At 40.9% G+C, this 17,456-nt stretch overlaps 1 pseudogene; it reads right to left on the bottom strand.

The window, feature by feature from the left end:
• Window positions 1-8,494: 8,494 nt before the first annotated feature.
• LOC145408734 (5S ribosomal RNA) lies at window positions 8,495-8,614 on the bottom strand (annotated as a pseudogene).
• Between the last annotated feature and the right edge of the window lie 8,842 nt (window positions 8,615-17,456).

Genomic DNA, 17,456 nt, shown 5'->3' with positions numbered 1-17,456 from the left:
ATCCACTCTCTTCTTACTCTCTCTTACTAATCTTTTCACGTCTCTCATCCTCTCTGCATATAACTCTCTCTTCTGTCTCTCAACTTCTTCGACGCCCTTGTTTCTCATCCACTCACTGTATGCTATCTTCTTTTGTACCCCAGCCTCTCTCACCTCTTCAGTCCACCATGCTGTTCCCTGCATCACCTTTCATCTTCTCTTCACCCCTCACACCATCTCACATGCTGCACAGATTTCTTCTTCGAATATCTTGCACACACCTTCCACATCCCCCATCTGCTCCAATCTATATTAACCCAATCACTCCTCCACTTCCCTCTTATATTCTGCCTTTTTTCTGTCCTCTTGTAACTTTTTTACCCTCCTTGTAACAAGTACTTCCCCCTGTCCTTCCCTTCTTCTATTTCCCTTCTTCTATTTCTCCCCCTTTCCTTGGGGGAAGTAGCCTAGGTATATAGATAGATAGATAGTTTGGACTTTGATTCTGATCACCACCAAGTGGTGGTCAGAAAGTCCACTCCCCCAACCTCAATATAATCTTTGCATCCATTACACACTTTCTCATCCTTTCATCCACACACAAATAATCAATCATTGCCTTCCACTTATTCAGATCACCATCCACCCTTGTCATCATTCGCCAAATATACCTATGGATCATTTTGTGCCTGAAGAGGGTATTAGCTATCACCAACCCCCTCCTGGCACAAATGTACTAAAGCACTGCCATCCACCTTCACATTCCCTTCTCTTCCATTCATATTTCCAATTAAAAAGACTCTCTCATTCCTTTCAAACTTTTCCAAGCATGCTTCCACATTTGTTCAGAACTCTTCTCTCACTCTGTTTGCACAATCTTGCATTGGCGCATACACGCACACAATCGCCCACATTTATAGTCCAACTTTCACTCCTACCCACGCAAATCCTAGAGCCAACCGATCCATACTCTTTTATATTCTCCTTTCATCTGTTACTCGCAACAATACACACAGATTCTTTTGCCCTCTCATTCTCACCTACTTCCGTGCATATACCCCACCCATACTCCCATTCTCTCAAACTCTCACCTTCCTTTTTAGTTTCAGTTAATCCACATACATCCACTTTCGCACCTTCAAGCACCTGGACAAACTCTTTCTTTCACCTCATCATTTGCACCCTTTACATTCCAAGCCCATTGTTCGGTCCTTAGTCGTCATTTTTTGGTCAGTCCTGGTCCGAGGCTTCTTGTTCGTATTTTTAGTTAGCTGTTTTCCGGGGAGGGGCACTAACCCTCCAGCAACCCACTTGTTGTCACGTAAGGAACCCATGTTGGTTGGTCATAAGGTTACCACCCAGTACTGTAAATGCTTTCCTGATTTACAGGAAATCATTTGGGATGCCACTCAGTGTAGAGCCACCCCCAAAACAGGGTGTCACTACACTGAGTGGGTGGATGATGGTCACCCCCTCATACCACACACACACACACACACACACACACACACACACACACACACACACACACACACACACACACACACACACACATATATATATATATATATATATATATATATATATATATATATATATATATATGTATATATATATATGGAGCCTCTATTGTACAGTGGTAAAGTGTGCATTTTCGTACACTGAAGAACGAGGGTTCGCGCCCCGCCAGGGCAATAAACTTTGGGAGCGTTCCTCTGGCCACGTACTGCTTGTCGGACATAAGGGGTGCTGTGGTTGAACCAATGTCGCGTACTGTAAAGTATGCTTGCACCCAGACGCCTTCCATGGTCCGATTACACTTTGTTCACAGACTACACACACATCCAAAGTCACACCAACACTACAATTACACTTACAAGCACTTCTTACCCTACATACAATCTCCACCAGAGAGCCTAAGCCACTTGGTAGAGAGATACATTGGCTGTATCGTCCCCACTTCGGTCGGGATAGGCCGGTCCTGCATTGGACACTCAAATGGATGATGAGATGAGATATATATATATATATATATATATACACAAGTGCTCGTGGGCCGTTCGACCCCTCACACTTGCTCCTGTGGAGGGCTCCCGTGCTGCATGCTCACTTTCTCCAGCTTGGCACTTGTTTTCTCATGCTTCTCACTCGTTTTCTCATGCTTCGCGCGTACATTGTGATCATATCAGGTAATCCGAGTCATGTTCATGTGCTGTTTTAGTCTAACGTCGTCACTATCACCTGTGAAGGTGACGTCAAAGGGCTCATGATGATCCTTTTATGTGCTGTTCTAGTCTAACATTGTCACTTGGATTTTTTTACAGCTAACCAATTGATCGTGTTATATTCAGCTTCTGGAATGGAACCCAAGTTGTCTGAACGCAAGTCCGAAATACACACACTGACAATCGGCTAGTGCTATAGTATATTTTAGTTGTAACTATGAGCAAAAAATTCTACAGAGATCCTCTGCCGGGCGTTGAGAGCAGTGTTTTTTGGTCAAAATGTGATCGCTTATTCATTATATTAAAAATTTTTCAATTGTGATGGGACCAAGTTCTTCACATAAACGAATTCTATATATATATATATATATATATATATATATATATATATATATATAATATCTCATCAGCCGTTTGAGTGTCCAGTGCAGGACCGGCCTATCCCGACTGAAGTGGGGATGATACAGCCAATGTATCTCTACCAAGTGGCTTAGGCTGTCTAGTAGAGATTGTGTGTAGGGTGAGAAGTGCTTGTAAGTGTACTTGTAGTGTTGGAGTAGCTTTGGATGTGTGTGTAGTCTGTGAACCAAGTGTAGTCGCCCCGCGCAAGCTGACTGGGTGCAAGCATACTTAATAGTATGCGACACTGGATCAACCACAACACCCCTTGAGTCCGCCAATGCAGTACGTGGCCTGAAGAATGCTCCTAAAGTTTATTACCCTGGCGGGGCGCGAACCCTCGTTCTTCAGTGTACGAAAATGCACACTTTACCACAGAGGCTCCATACATATATATATATATATATATATATATATATATATATATATATAATGTATATATATATATATAGATAGATAGATAGATAGATAGAGATATACATTTACATATATATACATCTATCTATCTATTGCCAGACACCACAATCCCGCAAAGGGTGGCCATTTGACACTGAGTTAGTTGTTTTACAGAGAGGGGCACCAACCCTCCACCAACCCACTTGTTGACACGTAAGGAGCACGTATGGTTTGGTTATATGGTTACCACCCAGCGTTGTAAATGGTTTCTTGGCTTACAGGAAACCATTTGGCTTGTCACTCAATGTAAAGCCACCTGTAAAGGAAAGAAAAGGAATAAGAAGTGACAGGAAAGATAGGAGAAATAGGAAGAGAGGAGGGCAGGCACAGAAAAAGAATGATAAAAAGCATATATTTATATACATAGAGAGAGAGAGAGAGAGAGAGAGAGAGAGAGAGAGAGAGAGAGAGAACGGGGTTAAGTATGAGTAACAATAAAATAGTTTTAGAACTCGGTGATATCACTGTAAAGATACGTGTGCGATTTTCAAGCAATAATATGAATGAATAAATTATCATCATCTGGACCTCCTTTCCCACCAACGGCAAAATTAGGAGTATCACCGTCCAGACAGCCATTGTTTGCCCAACTCAATGGGCCACGCTTTCATTCAGTCATCATTCAAGTTCTCGAAATCCTGGCACTATCTTGTAGGCCAAAAAATTATTTCACCACGGACTGTAGCTTCACATATACCTTTCCGATTAAGTCCATCCGAACAGTGTCACATAAAAAAAAAAAAAAGTGCCAAATCCCAGGTCATGCACTTCACACAAAATTCATCCAGCCAATCGATCTCTTGCAGTTCCTCAGCCTCACTGACTTCCATACCTCTCTTTCTCACACACTTATACACCATATCCCTCCACCTTCTTGGCCTACCTCGCCTCCTCCCTCCTTAAAATTCGCTCAGGTATACCCTTTTCACCACTCTATTGTCATCCGTACCCTCCACATGACCATACCGTCTCAATACACTCTCTTCGCTGCAAGTGTCCACAGACTTCCTCACTCCGCATCTTTAACGAATCACATTATTCCGTATACTGTCCACTCTCTGTACGCCACTTACACTCCTCAGCTGTCCCATCTTCACTGCTCTTATTCTTGACTTTTAATTTTCATGCCACTCCATAGTCTCACATCGGTATGTTAAAGTTGGCATTACCGCAGCTGCAACACTCAAGCCTCTGCATCTTGTCAAGGCCTTCAGAGCACCAGCTACCTTCCTTCCTTGTGTCATTCTACTTTCCACTTCCTTTGCACATTTTCCTGTCTTTTGTATCACTGTATCCAACTCTTTGAACTCTCCCAACAGTTCCAGTCTCTCTCCATTCACTGTAACATCACATTGGGAGCCACCTTCTCTCTCAATACCAGTCACTTTACTCTTTCCAATACTTATTCTCAAGCCACGACGCTCACAACATCAATAAAACTCTGCACTAGTCTAGCAAGCTCTTGTCCGGTATTTGCAATTGGCACTGCATCATCAGTATACAACAAATTTGAGATATTCCATCCATCACCATTCATTACCAACGCCATCCCTCTCCCCATGACTCGTGTGTTTACTTCTCTCATCACCCCATCCATATGTATACTGAATTGCCTTGGGGACATCACACAACTATTTCGTGCACCCACACTGATAGTGAACCATTGACTTAGATACCCATTTACCCTTACATATGCCTCACTACCATCATAACCATTCACGTAGATGGCCATTTGCCCATACACATGCCTCACTACCATCATAAACACTCTTGACGGCACCTAGCAGCTTACGTTATTCACCGCATATGCGCAGAACCTTCCATAATCCTTCTGTCTGTTTTGTCGTATGTTTTTCCCAGACTCACAAATGCCATAAACATCGTATAGTACTTCTCACAAGCCTTCTCCACTGTCCATCTCACTGCAATAATTTGATCTGCGCATCCTATGCCACTCCTGAAGCCGACCTGTTCGTCACTCACTAGGACTTCTGATATTTGTCTTACTTTCTCTATAACAATTTTTCCATATACCTTCCCTACAACACTCAACAGACTTATGCCACGGTATTTCTTGCACTCGTTTCCTTTATTTTTGTACACGGATATAGTCACTGCCCTTTTCTACTCCGCTGGCACAGTTCCACTCATCCATGTCTTCTTACATACAGTATCACCAATAAGCACTTCATTCCGCTTTCTCCACTACACTTAATCAACTCTGCATACACCTTATCAACCCACTACTTTTCCATTTTTCACCCGCTTCACAGCGTCCTTCATCCGTGAGAGTGTCACGTTTCCTGGCACTGCATTCCTTCTCTGTACACCCCCTCAAACCAATCATGTTAACAGTTGCTTTGCTCTTTCCATTCCCATTCATCAGACTTTCAAATATTCTTTCCATCTGGTCCTTACTCCATCCCCATTGATTAATGATCTACCACTTACATCCGTCTCCCATTCACATTTCTTGCCACTGTCACTTCTACATTCTCGAATCTCTTTCCAGAATAATTTCCTATTTTCATTGTATTTTGCATTCATTTTTCTTCCTAGATCATCATTTACCTCCTTTTTCCTCTTCACTAGTCTCTTTACGTGCTTCTTGCTGTCAGTATATTCTTATATCAACTGAATTCCTGTCCTGCTGAATTTGCTGAATGAGTAAATATAGCAGTAAAATGGACTAGAGTGAGCGGAAGGATGACATAACACAAAAGGAATTGCATGTCTCGATTTTTACTCCACTTTTTTGTGTATTTTATTTGATTACAACAATAATACGAGTATAATTCAATCCTGGTGGTTATAAATAAGTGAAGTGCGTAATGTTTGAATGAGTACTTTTAGTTAAAAAAAAGTCTTGAAATTTTAAATGTGCCCTCAGAGCCACGATCCACCCGTGGAAAGAAACTGCATTTTCTGATTATGTGCAATATATTTGATCTTTCTGAAAGTTCAAGCATATCATTTTTTTAAACCACAACCAACCTGATTCTGAGCTCGTGCACTACCTTCCTTTACGTAATGCGGTTGATAACAGGGTAATACCTGGAAGATTCAGACTGATCATCCTGTATTGGTACGTTGTGACTGAGAGCAGACCGCCAGCTTGAAGACTGGGAGCAAGTTGACAAAGGTGAATGTTTTACTTGCTAGAGTGCCATCCCAGAAGTACAGGTTTTGAGAAAGACAGAAGGATTTCCATCATGACTGTACTCCTTTTCATCAGTAAAGTCAGTGAAGGAAGAAAAAAGCAGAAATACATTTCCTTAAGAAATTAAATCATAGGCATGTAGAAGTCAAATGGTGGAAGACATGAAACAACATTATTGGAATTATTTTCAATATATATATATATATATATATATATATATATATATATATATATATATATATAGATAGATAGATAGATAGATAGATAGATAGATAGATAGATAGATAGATATAACATATATATACATAGAATACTGTATATATATATATATATATATATATATATATATATATATATATATATATATATATATATATATATATATATATATCGTTTCGTTTCGTTTTTAAAGGCTCCAACATTCTTGCATCCGTCAGCGTTGGTCACATAATGGCGGCTTTCCACGCTGCACAATCCAATGCACCCTGCCTATTCAGTTCCTTAACACTAAGGTTACACTTAATGAGATCGTCCCATGTCTTTCTCGGTCTACCCCTCATAACCCCACCCCCAATAATAACACTTCTCACATTCCTCACCCAGTTATCATCCCCCATCCTCTTCACATGTCCAAACCATCTCAATCTACAGTACCTCTCCTCATCACGATCACCAATACACTCCAGTCCCATCCTACCTCTCAACTCTTCCATCGTATATCCAGCCCTCCCGGACCTTGGACACAGGAACGCACTACACATCCACCTAATCATTGTCATATCTGTACGTCTGAGCCGGCGAATATCCTCCTCCTTTACTGCCCAGGTCTCACTACCATACAGCATTACAGTCCTAACACATGCTGCATACAATGACCCCTTAGGACGTAGGGAGAGCCCTCTCAGTGTCAGATGAGGCAAGAGCACCCTGAACTTCTTCCAACCACTTTTCACCCTAGCCATAGAGCTAGCTCCAGCCCCACCTCCAGCACAAAACATGTCTTCCAAATAACAAAACTCTTCCACACGCTCAAGAGATTCACCAGCAAGTTCAATCCTTTCACGCCTGACAAACCCCACCTGCTCTCCCCGACACGCCGCACACATAAAATCAGCATTATCTCGCAGTCTACCTCTGATACCACTACATCTCTTATGCACCCATTTATCACATACACCTCACAAGATAGAATTACTTCCCACGCCCTTGTGGCAAACTGCACATGGCCACTCTCCCTCATCTTCAACAGTACTGCCACCAACCCTAGATATCATCACTTTTGTTTTATCTGCATTTACCCTTAAGCCCTTGTGCCCCATACCATCTCTCCACTTCCTAAACCTTTCCTCCGCCTCCCTTTCGTTCTCTGCAATCAACACCAAATCATCAGCATACATCTTCCACGGGAGTCCGTTTCTAAATCACGTGAGAGGGCTTCAAGTACCAAGATAAACAACATGGGACTTAAAACTGACCCCTGATGCACACAGTATTCACGGAAACTCATCACTCAAATCTCCATTCACTCTTACCAGGGTGAGAGCACCCACATACATAGCAATAACCACCCTTACCAGTCACTCCTCCAAGCCAAGCTTTCTCATTTCCCACTTCACCACCTCTCTTGGGACTCTGTCAAAGGCCTTTTCCAATTCAACAAAAAAATATACAGATCTCTTCTCTTACCAATATATTTTTCCTGAAGTATATATATATATATATATATATATATATATATATATATATATATATATATATATATATATATATATATATATATATATATATATATATATCACTCTCATCTTAAATATCAGGACCAACTGCCTAGCCCCGTGTTCCTACGCTCCTCATCGGGCAACATAGGATAGGATGATGGATGGATGGATAGATTTATATAGATAGACAGATAGATATATATATATATATATATATATATATATATATATATATATATATATACAGTATATATATATAAATATATATATGTACAGATATAGATATATATACAGTATATAATATATACCTATAAATGTAGACAGATAGATAGATAGATATCTGAGATATATGTATATATATATATATATATATATATATATATATATATATATATATATATATATATATATATATATATACTCATTTATATCATTCATTCATTCATTGCCAGACGCCATGTATCCGAAACGGGGTGGCCAAGGGCTTAGAGTTAATTATTTTACAGGGAGGGGCACTAATCCTCCACCAACCCCACCTGACACGTAGGGAGAACGTTATACCAACAGAATCTGGCGTTCCCAGGTGGTCACCCATCCAAGTACTAACCAGACCCAACGTTGCTTAAATTCGCTGATCGGACGGGAAGCGGTGTACTCAAACTGGTATGGCATATATATATATATATATATATATATATATATATATATATATATATATATATATATATATATATATGTAATTCTGTTTTCGTTTTTAAAGGCTCCATCAGGCTTGCATGTGTCGGCCTTGGTCAGCTAATGGCGGCTCTCAACGCTGCACGATCCATTGCAGCCTCCCTGTTCAGTCCCTTAACCCTGAGGTCACACTTAATGACCTCGTCCCATATATATATATATATATATATATATATATATATATATATATATATATATATATATATATATATATATATATATATATATATATATATATTCATCCATCCATCCATCATCTAATCCTACAATGCCCTATGAGGAGCGTAGGAGCCCGGGACTTGGAGTTAGTCCCGACATTTAAGATGAGAGTGACCAGCCACTCATCCCTGAGTGACATTATATTAGCAATCAACCCCGACCACTCCTTGGGTATAAACCTTCACCGGGTCAATCCGATTGTAGTGCAATAATTACCCACTAAACCACCAGGCGTCAAAATTTGGTTATATGGTTACTACCCTGAGTAGTAAATGGTTTCCTGGTGTTCTGGAAACCATTTGGCTTGTCACTCAGTGTAGAATCACCCGCAGGCAGAAGGAATAGGAAAGAATGAAGGAAAGAAACACAGAAGAGGATGGAAGGAAAGAAGGATGGAGGAGAGGAAAGGGCAGACACCCAACAGCAGCACTACATCGAGTGAGTGGATGGAGAGCGCCCTCACCCTATATATATATATATATATATATATATATATATATATATATATATATATATATATATATATATATATGTATATTGTTACGGAACAGAGAAAGATAATGTACACTTTAAGTGAGAATACTAATAATCACTACTGTCCCGTAAAGTTCCAGGTTCAAAACAAAAGTTAGGTAAAATTACAAGTTAAAATTTAATGCTCAAACTAACAACAAAATATTCAGGACTCATAAGGATAATGTAATGGCAAAAAACAGGTTAAATATATGGCTAACTGCAATAGCCTCTATTAACACGAAATTAGCATGAGTAAATTTATCTAAGTCAGCCCTGATAAAATGAAAATACACTGGGTAATGCTCAGTTAATGCAAGATAAATTATTACAGATACAAAATATTAATAATGATGACTGACATAAAGAACCCTACACGAATTACAAAAACCTCACTAGGCCTACAAATTAACAACTTATGCTATACTGTACAAGAACAAAATGCAACAACACTTATACTCAAATTACACAGCTGCTAGATGGTTGGAGACTTCCTGAGCACTCAATAATAACTGTACAGGGGAGGACAGAGATGTGAACAAAATGAGGAGCAGATCTAAGTGGCAATGATGCAGAGACTGAGCTCATTATATAGAGGCCAGCAGAGCTTGATACAACTTGTAAGAATGACGCGCAAATGAAGCCATGGGGACAAAGAGTTGACAATCCCGCACTGAATAACAGAAAGGACGACTTACTCTACTATAACGGTAGAAGGGGGGGACTGAGGCAGAACACGCTCATGATCAAACAGGCAGCACACTGTACGTTAGAATTACACAAAGGATGATGAAATCATAGGCTATGTAACACCTCCCCACAAAGAAAAAGAAATTTACAAAGGAAATTTCTTATTACTCTAAAACAATCTGTCTAAAGTCTAGATAAGCAATCTGCAATAATATTTTCTTTCCCCTTGACATGTTGTATGTCTGATGAATACTCCTGAAGAAGTAGACTCCATCTTGTCAATCTCTGATTTTTATCTTTAAACTTACTAAGGAATTTCAGTGGGTTATGATCGGTATAAATGACTATGGGGTCAAAACCAGAACACAAATAAAATGAAAAATGCTGTAAACCCAAAATCAAGGCCAAAAGCTCTTTCTCAATAGTTGAGTAGTTCTTTTGAGGTGGAGTGAACTTCTTACTGTAATTAGATACAGGGTGTTCAAAACATGAGATCTCCCTAGCAATTTCAGTCATATGTACTTGCCAGTATCTCTTAAACAAATCAAACTTACTTATACCTAGCCTTTCCGATCTTGTCTATGCAATCTTCCACACGAGGGAGAGGGTAAGTGTCTGTTTTAGTTATCTGATTAACACATCTGTAGTCAATGCAAAGCCGCTGTGACCCACCTGGCTTAGGGACTGGAGTGACAGGAGAACTCCACTCGCTCTGACAGGGCTCAATCATCTTGTGATCCAACAGGTAGCCAAGCTCCTTCTGGATGAGAGGAACTTTCACTTGGTTCACACGGTAAGGAGGCAGTTTAATTGGCTTTGCGTCTCCAACATCGACATCATGCATCAACACAGTGGTTCTTCCTGGAGTAGCACGGAACACTTGCGGGTACTCCTGCAGTAATGCCGAAAACTCCTGCCTTTCCTCGGGAGGTAGATGAGAAAGCTTAGTCTGGAGATCATTCATGATATCAGGATTCTCCCCCAAACTATCAATCAGGCTCATACTGCATGGGAGAGCTTCACTTGCAGACTCGGGTGGAACAGCTACAGTGCAGACTGGATTATTTTCGTCCGGCCTGTGATATAACTTTAGCATGTTGATGTGACATAGTTGCTTGTTCTTTCTACGATCTGGTGTGGCGATGACATAGTTGACATCACTGAGTTTCTTCTCCACGAAATAAGGACCACTAAACTTGGCTTGAAGAGGTTGCCCATGAAACGGTAGCAGAATCAAAACCTGATCTCCTGGCTGAAAGTGGCGTAACCTGGACTTCTTATCATACCAAGTCTTCATCTTCTCCTGAGCAGCTCCTAAATTCTCTCTCGCCAGCTGTAAAGCAGTGGACAGCCGTTCTTTGAACTTCATCACATACTCCAGCAGGTTGACGTCATCTTCCTCCGACAGCCAGCATTCCTTGAGTAACTTAAGGGGTCCTCTTACTTCATGGCCAAACAGTAGTTCAAAAGGTGAGAAGCCCAGTGATTCATTTGGAGATTCTCTTGCAGCAAACACAACGAATGGAAGACCTTTATCCCAGTCTTTCTGATATTCCAAACAGTATTTCTTTAGCATCGATTTGAGTGTTTGATGATATCTCTCCAACGCTCCTTGGGTCTGGGGATGGTAAGCTGAAGACGTGATCTGGGTGATGCCCAACTCTTTCAGAGACTGCTTGAAAACATTTGACATGAAATTACTTCCCCGGTCTGACTGTAACTCTTTGGGCAGACCAAACTTTGTGAAGAACCCTAGCATTTCCTTAACCACGTTCTTTGCTGAGATATTTCTAAGTGGAATGGCTTCAGGATAACGAGTAGCCATATCAATCAGAGTCAACACATAAGAAAATCCTGAAGAAGTCTTAGGAAGAGGGCCCACAATATCCACCAACACACGGGTGAAAGGCGCCTCAAAAGGAGGAATGGGAACTAGAGGTGCAACCTTTTCGGTCTGATTACACTTCCCCACAACTTGACAGGTGTGACAAGACTTACAATACCAGGAAACATCCCTGAAGATACCTGGCCAGTAGAAGTGTTTCAAAATGCGTGCCACAGTCTTCCTCACTCCAAGGTGTCCTGCCAAACTGGAATCATGAACCACTCTAATGATATCCTGCCTACAAACACGAGGGATGACAACTTGATGTACACCCACCCATTCACAGTCGGCTGATGCTGTTGGGGGTCTCCACTTCCTCATAAGTACTCCTGACTTTACATAATAACAAGTAGAAGCACCGGCTGACTCTTCTTCACTGTAAGCAGAGTTAGCTAGACCTTTCAACTCAGGATCAGCAACCTGCAACTCAACCAACTCTTGACGAGACAAATTATCAACACTACGGGGTACTGCCTCATCTGGTGAGTGGTCCAAATTTAGAAGAAAAGTGTCAGCTAGGATAACATCATCATCATCATTATCCTCTAAATCACCAGTAACTTTAGACTTAGCCCTAGTGACAGCACATGCAGGGAACACATCAGGTACACCACAATCCTGGGTCGCAGCCACTGGCTTACTAGACAACTGAGGAGCTGGACACACTTGACTTCCACCAATATCATTTCCAAGTAAGAAAGTTACACCTGACATTGGGAGTGTCTCAACCAACCCAACCATAACGGAACCATTAACAAAACCAGACTCTAAATTCACTCTGCACAGAGGGACAGAGAAGTAATTATTCCCTACACCTTGTAAGATTACAGTTTCATCAGAGGAATTAACATTAGAGCCTAGAACACTGGTCAGCATAAGGGATTGGCAAGCACCTGTATCACGATATATTTTAACTGATTTCCTGTCATTACTGTCCAGAGGACTGACAAAACCATCAGACAGGAAATTAGCATATGAACTCTTGAGAGTGTCACCCACGTTACTGCTCAAAAGAGGAGCTCCATCATGAGAATTTAAGTTACCCCTCAAAGTAGGTTCAGTTAACTCAGTTAAAGAATTCTGGGAACTCTCAAGAGTGGACACTAGACCAACTGACTGAATATTTAAAGACTCCTTTTTGTTCATATCACGCTGTCTCCTGAAACATCTCTCTGTAGTATTACCAAGCTTACTACAATAAGTACATTTACTTTTCTGAAATCTAGAGGTGAAGCTGGTATTTACTTCCTGAGAAACATCATCCTTATTCTCTTTCCTGTTACCTGTACTCTGAGTAGAGGCAACGTACTTACTCTCAGCTTTCCCTTTTTCTTTAGAATATCTCTTGTGAGTGAGAACATATTCATCAGCTAAAACTGCAGCATCAGACAAATTATCTATTCTTCTCTCTTCAAGATATAGGCTTACATCTTTATAAATACACCTCTTGAAGTCCTCCAGCAAAATCATCTGCTTTAATTTGTCAAAATCAGAATCCACATTCTTAGAATTTAACCACTGCTCTAACAGATCTTCTTTGATTTTTGCATACTCAACATGGGATTGCTTATCTTGCTTGTAAGTTGTCCTAAATTTTACTCTATAGGCTTCAGGAACAAGCTCGTAGGCCTTAAGAATCAAGCTCTTAACTACATCATAATTATCACATTGATCCTGAGGCATAGATGCATAAGTTACTTGAGCTTTACCGGTGAGAACAGTTTGAAGGAGTACTGGCCAATACTTTTTGGGCCAATTAAAACCTGTAGCTACCCTCTCAAACAACTGAAAATACTTTGTTAAATCAGATTCATTAAAAGGAGGGACAAGTTTAACATTTTTAGCCACATCAAAATCATCAGAGCTAGATGATCCAGTTCCACCTTGTTTCATGCGATACTCATGGTCTGCCTGAATCCTGGCAAGTTCAATTTGTGCCTGAGCCTGTACCTGTGCCTCTTGAATTCGAGCATTTGCCTGAAATTCAGCCTCCTGAATACGAGCCTGAGACTCCGCCTCCTTAGCATTTGCTTGAAATTCAGCCTCCTTAACACAAGCCTCCTTAGCCTGAGACTCAGCCTCCTTAGCACGTGCTTGAAATTCAGCTTCCTTCACACGAGCCTCCTGCAGGGGTAGCTGTAACTTAGCTAATTCAATCTGCGTTTGCTCATTTGGAGGAGTTACATTAAACAAGCTTTTATTAATCATGCCAACAATTTGATCTTTAGAATGATGAGAGCGAACTGCAATTCCCAATTGTTGAGCAACAAGCTTAAGTTCATTCTTTGTTCTGTTTTCTACATCACACACTGTTTGCACATTTGACAAAAAATCTTTGGCTTCATCAAGTGTAGTAATAGTAGACATCATGAATAAGTAACAGTCACAAAATATCAAGCAATATCCTTATGATAATATCCTGAATATCCTGATATGAGGTCGCCAAATTTATGTTATGGAACAGAGAAAGATAATGTACACTTTAAGTGAGAATACTAATAATCACTACTGTCCCGTAAAGTTCCAGGTTCAAAACAAAAGAGTTAGGTAAAATTACAAGTTAAAATTTAATGCTCAAACTAACAACAAAACATTCAGGACTCATAAGGATAATGTAATGGCAAAAAACAGGTTAAATATATGGCTAACTGCAATAGCCTCTATTAACACGAAATTAGCATGAGTAAATTTATCTAAGTCAGCCCTGATAAAATGAAAATACACTGGGTAATGCTCAGTTAATGCAAGATAAATTATTACAGATACAAAATATTAATAATGATGACTGACATAAAGAACCCTACACGAATTACAAAAACCTCACTAGGCCTACAAATTAACAACTTATGCTATACTGTACAAGAACAAAATGCAACAACACTTATACTCAAATTACACAGCTGCTAGATGGTTGGAGACTTCCTGAGCACTCAATAATAACTGTACAGGGGAGGACAGAGATGTGAACAAAATGAGGAGCAGATCTAAGTGGCAATGATGCAGAGACTGAGCTCATTATATAGGGGCCAGCAGAGCTTGATACAACTTGTAAGAAGGACGCGCAAATGAAGCCATGGGGACAAAGAGTTGACAATCCCGCACTGAATAACAGAAAGGACGACTTACTCTACTATAACGGTAGAAGGGGGGGACTGAGGCAGAACACGCTCGTGATCAAACAGGCAGCACACTGTACGTTAGAATTACACAAAGGATGATGAAATCATAGGCTATGTAAGAATATATATATATATATATATATAAAATATACATATATCTTATATCCCCCCTGTGGCAGGGGGTACACAATCTGGCCGCACTATGGGGTGGTACTACTACTCTGCGGCCAGGTTGTGTTAGGAAGAATACTGCCACCGTATTCCCTGCGTGTCGTAAAAGGCGACTAAAAGGGACGGGGTGAGGGGACTGGAGACCCCCTCCTCTCTTTTTTTAATTTCTAAAAAGAGACAGGCCAGAGAAAGGGATGGGGAATTGCGTTATCCCCGTACCCTGAAGATAGGGTCTATGAATGTGCGTGGATGTAGCACGATTGAGGCTAAAAGGGAGGAGATTGGGAGAATGTTTGTGAGAAGAAAGTTAGATGTGTTAGCTTTGAGTGAAACGAAGATGAAAGGGAAGGGTGAGTCTATGTTTGGAAGTGTGAATGGAAGGTAGTCAGGTGTTGATAGAGGAAGGGCAAGAGAAGGTGTGGCCTTGTTAGTGAGTCCGGAAGTACAGCAGTGTGTGATTGAATGGAAGGAGGTGTCATCGAGACTGATGGTGAAAGCGAAATTTGAACATGAGTTGTGGGTGTTTGTGAATGCATATGGACCTGGTAGTGAATGGGATGAAGAAGAGAGGGAGTCTTTCTGGAATGATGTTGATGAGTGTCTGCAGAGTTTTGGAGCGAATATGAATGTGGTAATGATGGGAGATCTGCATGCTAGAGTGAGAAATGTAGCAGTTGAAGGTGTAGTTGGTATGAATGGTGTGCCTGGAAGAAATGAAAATGGGGAACGAATGATAGGGATGTGTGCTGAGCGAGAGATGGTGATTGGAAATACGCTGTTCAAGAAGAAACATATTTATAAGTATACATGGGTGAGACAGGAGGGTGGAATGATTGTGGATAAAGCACTGAGGACTATGTGGTTGTGTCTAGGAATGTAATAGGAAGATAGTTGGATGTGCGAGTTCTGAGAGGGGAGGGTGGAGGTATATCTGACCACTACCTGATGGAGGGAAAGTTAAGAGTAGGTAAAAGATGGGTGAGAGCTAGGAGGGTTAGGTGTGGCAGGGGGTTTTGAAAGTGAGTTGGATAAAAGAGAGAAAATGATAGAGTATCAGGAGAAATTGAAAGATGAGTGGAACGCACTGAAAGATCAGGAAAATGGCAGCATGGAGGAGGAATGACAGTTGCTTAAGAGTGCTGTGGTGGGGCATGCAGAAGAAGTGTGTGGTGTGAGACGTGTGGGTGGTGGTGTAAGAAAAGGAAGTGAATGGTGGTGCGAGGAAGTAAGTATGGCTGTGGCTGAGAAGAGACGTGCATATGAAGTGTGGCTGCAAAGGAAGGATGAGGTGTCATATTAGAGGTATAAGGAAAAGAGGAATAGAGCGAGAAGGGCTGTGCGTAATGCTAAAGTGGCAGCAGATGAAAGGTGGGGTAGGCGACTGACTGAGAATTTTCAACAGAATAAGATAATGTTCTGGAAGGAGGGGAAAAGGGTGCGAAAGGGAGAGTCCGGGAAGGAAGAGCAAGTAAAAGCAGAGGATGGAAGGATGTTAACTGAGATGGATGCAGTAAGGATGAGATGGGCAGAGTATTTTGAAAGATTGTTAAATGTAGAGGAGGAAAGGGTGGCTGAGATTGTGGCGGATAGAAGGGTGCAATGAATAAATGTGTTGGGAGAGTTGAATGATTCTTTGATCACGAAGGAGGAAGTGGAGAAGGCAGTAAAGGAGATGAAAACAGGGATAGCTGCAGGTATGGATGGGTGTGCTGTGGAATGCCTGAAGGGTGGTGGAGTGACTATTGTTGACTGGTTAGTAAGATTGTTGAATGTGTGCTTTGTGAAAGGTATGGTGCCATTTGACTGGGGAAGTGCTTGTGTGGTCCCGTTGTATAAAGACAAGGGTGATAAGTATGAATGTACTAGCTTTAGGGGTATAAGTCTGTTGAGTGTTGTAGGTAAGGTATATGGTAGAGTGTTAATTATGAGAGTTAGAGAGGGTACAGAGGGAGTGATTGGTGATGAGCAGTGTGGCTTTAGGAGAGGGAGGGGATGCGTGAATGAGGTGTTCGCTGTGAGACAAGTGTGTGAAAAGTATTTAGCGAAAGGCAAGGATGTGTTTTGGGCATTCATGGATTTAGAGAAAGCGTATGATAGAATTGATAGGGAGGCTTTGTGGACTTTTAAGATTGTATGGACTTGATGGTAGGTTACTAAAAGGTGTGAAAAGTTTTTATGTAAATAGTA

The sequence above is a fragment of the Coenobita brevimanus genome, chromosome 8 (assembly GCF_032717465.1).
Source record: "Coenobita brevimanus isolate Jiangsu-jjx chromosome 8, ASM3271746v2, whole genome shotgun sequence".
Classification (NCBI taxonomy): domain Eukaryota; kingdom Metazoa; phylum Arthropoda; class Malacostraca; order Decapoda; family Coenobitidae; genus Coenobita; species Coenobita brevimanus.
Note: the sequence above shows the minus strand (reverse complement) of the source record. Positions and strands in the feature narration are given on the sequence as shown.